The sequence below is a fragment of the Oryctolagus cuniculus genome, chromosome 17 (genome assembly GCF_051225735.1).
Source record: "Oryctolagus cuniculus isolate XC-2025 breed Fujian yellow rabbit chromosome 17, ASM5122573v1, whole genome shotgun sequence".
NCBI classification, from domain to species: domain Eukaryota; kingdom Metazoa; phylum Chordata; class Mammalia; order Lagomorpha; family Leporidae; genus Oryctolagus; species Oryctolagus cuniculus.
In genome coordinates this window covers 61508059-61515493 of record NC_142883.1, presented here as the reverse complement: position 1 = coordinate 61515493, position 7435 = coordinate 61508059, and positions in this window count along the sequence as shown.

The window sequence follows — 7435 nt, the reverse complement described above, 5'->3', positions numbered from 1 at the left end:
ATGCTTCTGTTAAGTTTGTTGTTTCAAAATCTTTCCTAAATTTAGAGAAACACATTATTTCCAATGTCAAGTTTGTTCACACCTTATCCAGAGAATGATGATAGGAAAGAAACTCACACTACTCTCATCAGTCAGGAAAAATTAAGACCAAACACAACACAGACATCACACAAAAAGGCACTTTCAAGTCAATCTCTTCTCTCTGTAGAGGTCGCCATCTGAGACCAAGACTGTAAGAACAGTCTGAACCCAGATATCTTTTTGTCACATTGGAAGAAACTGGGATTTCAGGGTGGGGTGGATAAACACATGAACCCTGCTGTTTGGGAGTTACAGGGAAATGGGGAGGAGGGACAGTGCCATTGGTCAGTGGGGCAGACATCTGAAGACTGAGAGAAGGGGGCCTGCCTGATGGTCCTCAGGCAGAATCATGGGTTGGATGGGGCAAGCCTGGCAAAGGATGAACCTCACCAATGGGAGAGGGAATTGTGTATGCTGTCCCTGCAGGGTCTAGAGAGAGGTGAAGAGTTCCTAGGGACTGGGTTTTGGTGAGAAAGGTCATGGGCATGAAGGTGCAAACGCAGAGCTGGTACAGACATTGCCTTTTTCAGACAGGGATTTGAGACTGCTCAGCCACTTTCTCTGAAGGACAGATATTAACTTTTCTGTGGCATTAAAAAATTCATTTGAGACAGAGTAAATTATAAAGAAAGAAGACCCTCAAGCTCAGGATTCTCAAGTCTAGCAGTCAAAGATCAGGTGCCCATATCAAGGGTCCCATGTTGTGTCCCATCATCGTGGAAAAGTAGAAGAGCAAGCAGAGTGACAGAAGAGAGACAGGGAGAGGGGTTGGGCTTGTGTTCTAGTTACTCAGAGACAGGGAGAGGGGTTGGGCTTGTGTTCTAGTGACTCTCCCCCGTATTAACCAATTCAGTACTGAGAGAACCACACAAACTCCTTTCAACAACCTGATCCACTATTGAATGGGAAAACTGGGAAGAAAGTGAGGAACTCTAATGATCATACACTTCTCTGTGGTCTCCTGCCAGCTGGATGTCAACAGCTGTCTGTATTGTCATACTGTTCTAGGTTCTTGTCTAAAGAGTTTTAGACAAAAAGGAATTCGGAGGTCAAGTACATCGACTGTCCATTCCACACAGAAGGCCGGAAAAATCCATGTCTTGCCAAAGAACAGGATGCCCCCAACAAAGGAATCAGTTGAAGGTACTCTGCAATATCAATTATGAAGCACATTAAACAATCAGGATTCTGCTTTATTCAGGGCATCATAGTTAAGACAAAACTCTTAAAAAGCTATGCTATCTGTATCTTTCATTCCATGACTGCAAAATTAGAATTGGTCAACTCAATCAGCAGGGTGACCACTACACAGGGAAGACATGTTAACAACTTAAACTTGGGGTCACTGTTAGTAGTAACATCTAAGCTACTATTCAGACGTTTGCCCAATTGTCCAACATGGGCTGAAATGGACATCTTACTGAGAGAGTGCCACCAGATTTCACACCAATATTGAGAATTGGAGATAAAATAGGAAAACTGAACAGATAGCTCCTAAGGTTCTCATACTGGACTCCCACTTCCCTTTTTCTGATGACACTTCCACTAGTAGGGTACATTCGTTATGGAGACTGAACCAATAAAGAAATGTTACTATTGACTCAACTCCCAAGTCTGCACTAAGGTTGGTTGTTTCTGGTGGTATAGTCCTAGGAGTTATTCATCTTTACCCATGTTTCTAGAACCCTTGAATGACCCCAGAACATGACCCTAGAACTGGTCATTTTAAATATCTGTTTAGTCATTCTTTTTCAGTTTCCTAGAGTTGGAATTAGATTTGGTAACATACATCTAAGAACTCTCCTGCTCCTTTTTGTGGCTTGATTGCTCAATGATTTTCATCACTGAGTTATACCCCCTTGGATAGATGGGCCAATGTTCTTGGTCCTGGTTTCCAATTTAAGCAATCAGGAAGAAAGCCACCAGAAACAGTCATGTGGCAGGGTTCTGTGGGGACAAAGTTTTTTAAATTAATTGGGTAAACACCTAGGACTATGGCCCCTTGCTTGGATGGGGATGACATTTTTCTTGGTAAAACTGACTGGAGTTCACCAATGAATCCACATGGCCCTGACACCTTCTTTCGCCTTTTGTAGCTGTAAAGTTCTCTTCAAAGGCTCGGGCCCATGGGTTAGTTTGGGTAGTTTCTGACTCTGAAGGACTTTCAGGCTTCGTTGAACCTACTTGTGGGCATACAGTATGTAAAGTACTTTTTTCTTTTCCTTTTCCTGTCCATGCCATGAAAGGTGAGGATTCCCTTCTCATTTGCAGTAGCAGACATTGTTTCTCCTCTTTTTGCCTTGTGCTTTGACAGGCGGAGGTTTCACAATCTTATGCATTTTTTTTAAAAGAAATATTTTTTCATTTTTTTGTTTTATTCTGCCCATTTCCTATTTCCTATTACACTCATTTCTGAGAAAATTGCTATTTTTTCATTTTTATCTAATTTACATCAGATTGCTTTTGGTCATCTAATTTTCTGGGCTGTAAGAATACCTTATTGATTTTAGATCATCATTGTTTTCGAAAGTGTTTCACTCAAGGGCTCCATTTTCCTTCTGAGCACTGCTTCATTGCAACCCAAAGTTGCAAAATGGGTTTTTATTTGCTTTGTTCAAAATAGTTTAAAATGTCTATACAGTCTTCTTTGTCCCATTTGTTTTGGAGAGTATGTTATTTAGCTTCCATAGTTCTTGCAAAATTTACCAAGTAATCTTCATTGCATTGATTGAACTCTATTGTATTACCATAGTTGCCCAGTGGCACAAGCTGTGTGACATACATTACTTTAAGTGAGCAGTTGTGTGACAGAGCTCATACTTTGATCTGCCTTGGAGACTTCTTCACATGAACCTGAGAAGAATGTGTTTCCCTCATGGCTGAAATGTCTCTACACGCCAATCAAAATAGTTAGTTGAGGGATAATAATTTTCTCAGGCTGCCATAATCAAGTGCCTAGTTGGTGGTCAGTTTGAAGTACATAATATTTTATTTTCCCACAGGTCTGGAGATTGGGTGTCAGAAATCTAGGTTTATGCATAGTCACCCTCCCACAGAAACCCATCAGGACTAATCTTTCCTGTCCCTTCCCGGCTTTTGCTGGTTTCCTGGAAATTCTGGGCCTCCTGTGTGCCTACCATAGCACCTGGATTTCTACCCCCATCATTTCATGGCATCCTTTCATCTTGGACCTGTTTCCTCATCTTGTAAAAATGCCAGTCATATGGGAACAAGTCCTTGCTAGTCCAATATGAATTCATATTAACTGGATAATCCTCCAGTGACTCCATGCCCAAATAAGCTCACCTTCACAGGTCCTTCAAGTGAAAGGGGGAGGGAACTGGGAAGAGGGGCAGTTGGGACTAGAACTGGTGCCAATATGGGATGCCAGCGCTGCAGCCAGAGGATTAACCTGCTGTGCCATGGTGCCGGCCCCTATGTTGGCTTTTTTGAGGTAGTCTCCCCCTGTCACACTCTGTGTATCACCAAAAAGTGGACAACAGAAGATGAAGCAGGTATCTCTCTGTACCTAAGTGTTCACGGCAAGCAGAAAGTAGAAACAACAAAAACTGGGTTATTTCCCAGTATCCAACAACAAACAGATGAGTAATGACAATGTGGTATATGAATACAATGGAAGAGTTTTAAATATGTAAAAGTGAATGAACGTTTTATACCACACCAGGGATGGACATGGTAACACCTGACACTGTAATAAGGTGGACAACAGAAAGACAAACACTGTATGTTTCCATTACAATGACATGTCTACACTAGGCAAATTCAAAGGGACTGGAAGTACAGATTAGTTGGGGATGGAAGGAGGAGAAGGTAGCGTTCTTCCTTTATAGATGCAGAGTTTAGATTGGGTATGATGAAAACTGTTGGGGCACACAGGGGTGGTGCTTACACAGCACTGCCAAGTAATTCATGCCACTGAAATTTTCACTTACAAGTGATTCAGATAATAAATGTCTACTTGCCCAGAGCAATTTAAAAATACCTGAAAGGAAAGATGGCAAATGTAATAGCTGCTTATGTAGATTCATGGAGGTAAATGATCTTGGGACACACATGAAAAATGTGGGGATTTCCATGGTCTACATTTTGGGCATTTCTATGCCCATTTTGGGCAGGAGCAATGATGAGGCATCATCAAGGAATCAGTGCACTATGGCATTCGCCTATTTCTAAATTGACTGTTTCGTAATGATTTGGTTGCTAGTAGTAAGAAAGCCAAAACTCTCCTTCTCATTTCTTTCCTGCTCCTCTTCTTGGGCTTTGTCATCCACCAGGGAGGATGGCCCAGCAGTGGCACGTGTGCAGTTCCAAGCCCACATCAGGTGGCCTTCCTGCTACTTGTGGGTGCAGGGCTGGCTTGTCTTTTTCTTGCTCTGTTACTGAGTGCAGCACAGAACTCTTGACATTGTTCACTGCTCACCAACCACCCACACACAGCCTAGGCCCATGTCCACAGCAAGCAAGTCTCCCTGCCGAACTCATCCACAACACCTGACAGTTACCCTGTGGTTCTCCTAGCTGCTCCTGAGGACCTGGTGGAAGCGATTCCGAGAGACAGAGCAGAGGAGGAGGTCACATCTCTTGGCAAGGTATGACTGGGGTTTTTGGTCACAGAAAGAAATGTTCCTGGTATACAATCACCAGTCTTATTTACTTATTTATTTGAAAGGCAGTGTTACACAGAGACAGGGGAAGAGAATAAAAGATCTTCCATCTAGTATTTTACTCCCCAGATGCCTACAAAGGCGAGAGTTGGTCCAGGCCAAAGCCAGGAGTCCACTGTGCTATCCAGATCTCCCACATGAGTGACATGGGACATTCTCCATGCCTCCCCAGGCACAACAGCATGACATTGTATTGGAAGCTGAGCAACCAGGATGCAAACTGGCACTGCAGGATGGACTGCTGGCAATGCAGGCAGCAGTTCCATTCACTGTGTCACAACATCAGGTCCAGGCAACGTTTTTCTCAGATACGAAAATCTGAACACCTATACTGCAGATGACTTCCACAATTTATTTGTTGGGGAAAGCCCAGAGCATGTCTGCTATAAAGTGAGACATGACTCAAGAGGGTCTCATAAAATGACAGAATCAATTACAAGTGATGTGGTGCTGGGCGTTTTCCACAGGAGCAGTTCTGCATAGTTTAAATATTTTATGATTTAAAAGATTTATTCATTATTTGAAAGGCAGAATAATAGAGAGACAGACAAAGATCTTAAATCCTCTGGTTACCTTCCCAAATGGCTATAATGGCTGGGGCTGGGCCATGTGGAAGCCAGGAGCTAGGAACTCGATCTGGGGGGGGGGTCTCCCACTGGATGGAAGGGACTCAAATACTTGGGACATCCTCCACTGCCTTCCCAGGTACATGAGCAGGGAACTGGCAGCAGCAGGGCAGCCTGGACTTGATTTGGTGCTCTGATATGGGATGCTTGCCTCACAGGGGGCAGCCTAACCCAGTGTGCCACAAGGCCAACACCCAGGTTTTCATTTTCACAAATGAATGTTGCATTTGCCCACCAAAATGAACACATAAAATGGGCTGTGAAAAGCTCACGTATTTCACACAAGTATCCTCTGTGCTTTATTTAGGGCATTTGCCTCATGCACTGTATCCCATCAAGTTTCCCAAGGTCAGCACCAGGAGAAGAGACCTGTGCAAACAGTATCTGACCTCACAGTGACTTCCTTTCTCTGACTGCAGGTGGACTCAGGATCCAGTGGACACTGTACGTATTCTAGAATGCCTCAGGTGCTGAGGAACAACTGAAGGGATGAGACACTGGGACCGTCCTGCCGGTTCTCTTCTGGAGAGCCAACCTGATTCCAGCTTCCTGGTGGATTAAAAAGATTGAGGGTGTGGTAAAACAAAAACCAGAAAGACTAGCACATAGCTACAGGCATCTAAGGCAGGCTCTGGAAATAGCTATGTCATTTAGATGGTGGGGGTTTCTGTGCCCCAGTATGGTGAGTTTTTATGAGTGAGCGTGTATGTCTTTGAAAGTGCTTGGATGTGTATATGTGTACATATTTCCCACAGAAAATGTGTTCCCAAATGCACAGCTCAAGGTTCAATTCTCAAAAAACAAAAACAAAAAAGAACCTGATCACCCTCCACACTTTATGTAAGTGAGCTCATTCAACCCTCACCCCACATGTGTCTGATGGTTAGGTCACAATTCCATGGCTTAGCTGGATATGAAACATACTCCCAACATATGTGAAAAGTATTTAATACTAATGAAAACAGTTTAAAATATATTTAGGGAGCTGGAAAGGTCAACATGATTTGATCATCACACACTGTCTGCATACAATGAATCCTTATGCTATAATCCATAAAGATACCATTTATAATGGTAATAAAAACAATAGGATCAGGAGAAAAGTTTTACCATAATGCCTGGTGCTCATTTTTAAATGCTGGAATTTCAACATTTTTACATCTTTTTTATTTACTTGTGTGGTACCTAGGGATTGGCAATAAATGAACATGTTGCTTTGCCTACAACTGAGTCCTTCTCCCACTAACGGTTGCTTTTAATTAAGTTCAGAAGCTCATAGGAGAGATGACATATTCAAATACAATAAACAGATATTGACCCCTGAGTAGTAGTGACCTTGGGAAACATCAAGACAACAGTAGCAGTTTATTTGGCTTCTAAACATGCAGGAGTCGTCCCAGGACTCTTACTGAAATACAGCAACCGTGGTGGTATTGACCCCAAATAGTTCCCATGAATGAAGCTGCCTTGATCTAGAAAGCTTAAGGCTCTGCTTCTCAGGTCTTTCACGTTCTTCTCCTTCGCCTTAACCCTCACCCCATGCCCATGTCCGCCAATGCTCCCTGATGCACCAGTGTACTGACAGTCACCATATGTCCATCTAGTGCCCCTGGAGGATGCATGGGAGGAGCTTCCTGGTGACATGGAGGATAAAGAAACTCCACAGTATACTGAGGTAAGGGCCTCTGCCTTTCTCAAAAACAGAAATGTTCCTTCCTTGGCTTCTTCCTTTCTCAACCAGATGAAGAGAAGAAAAATCTGACCATGGATAGGGTCCATGATACACCCTGTGTACAGTGAGTGCCACTGAGAGGGAGAGTTTACACCAACAGAGAGCTGACGCGGGACACAGGGACAAAATGACTGTCAGGACTGGACCACAGCAAGCTTTTCTCTGCAGCACTTCTCCTCTTTTGAAAGGAATTTTGTGACTTCCAACCACAGTGGACTGGAGAGACACGTCCCCCATGAAGAGCTCGTGCCTGCTGGCCTGAGTGTGATCGCTCTGCTCACGTCTTTGGGTTCCCTCCATAGGACCACTCT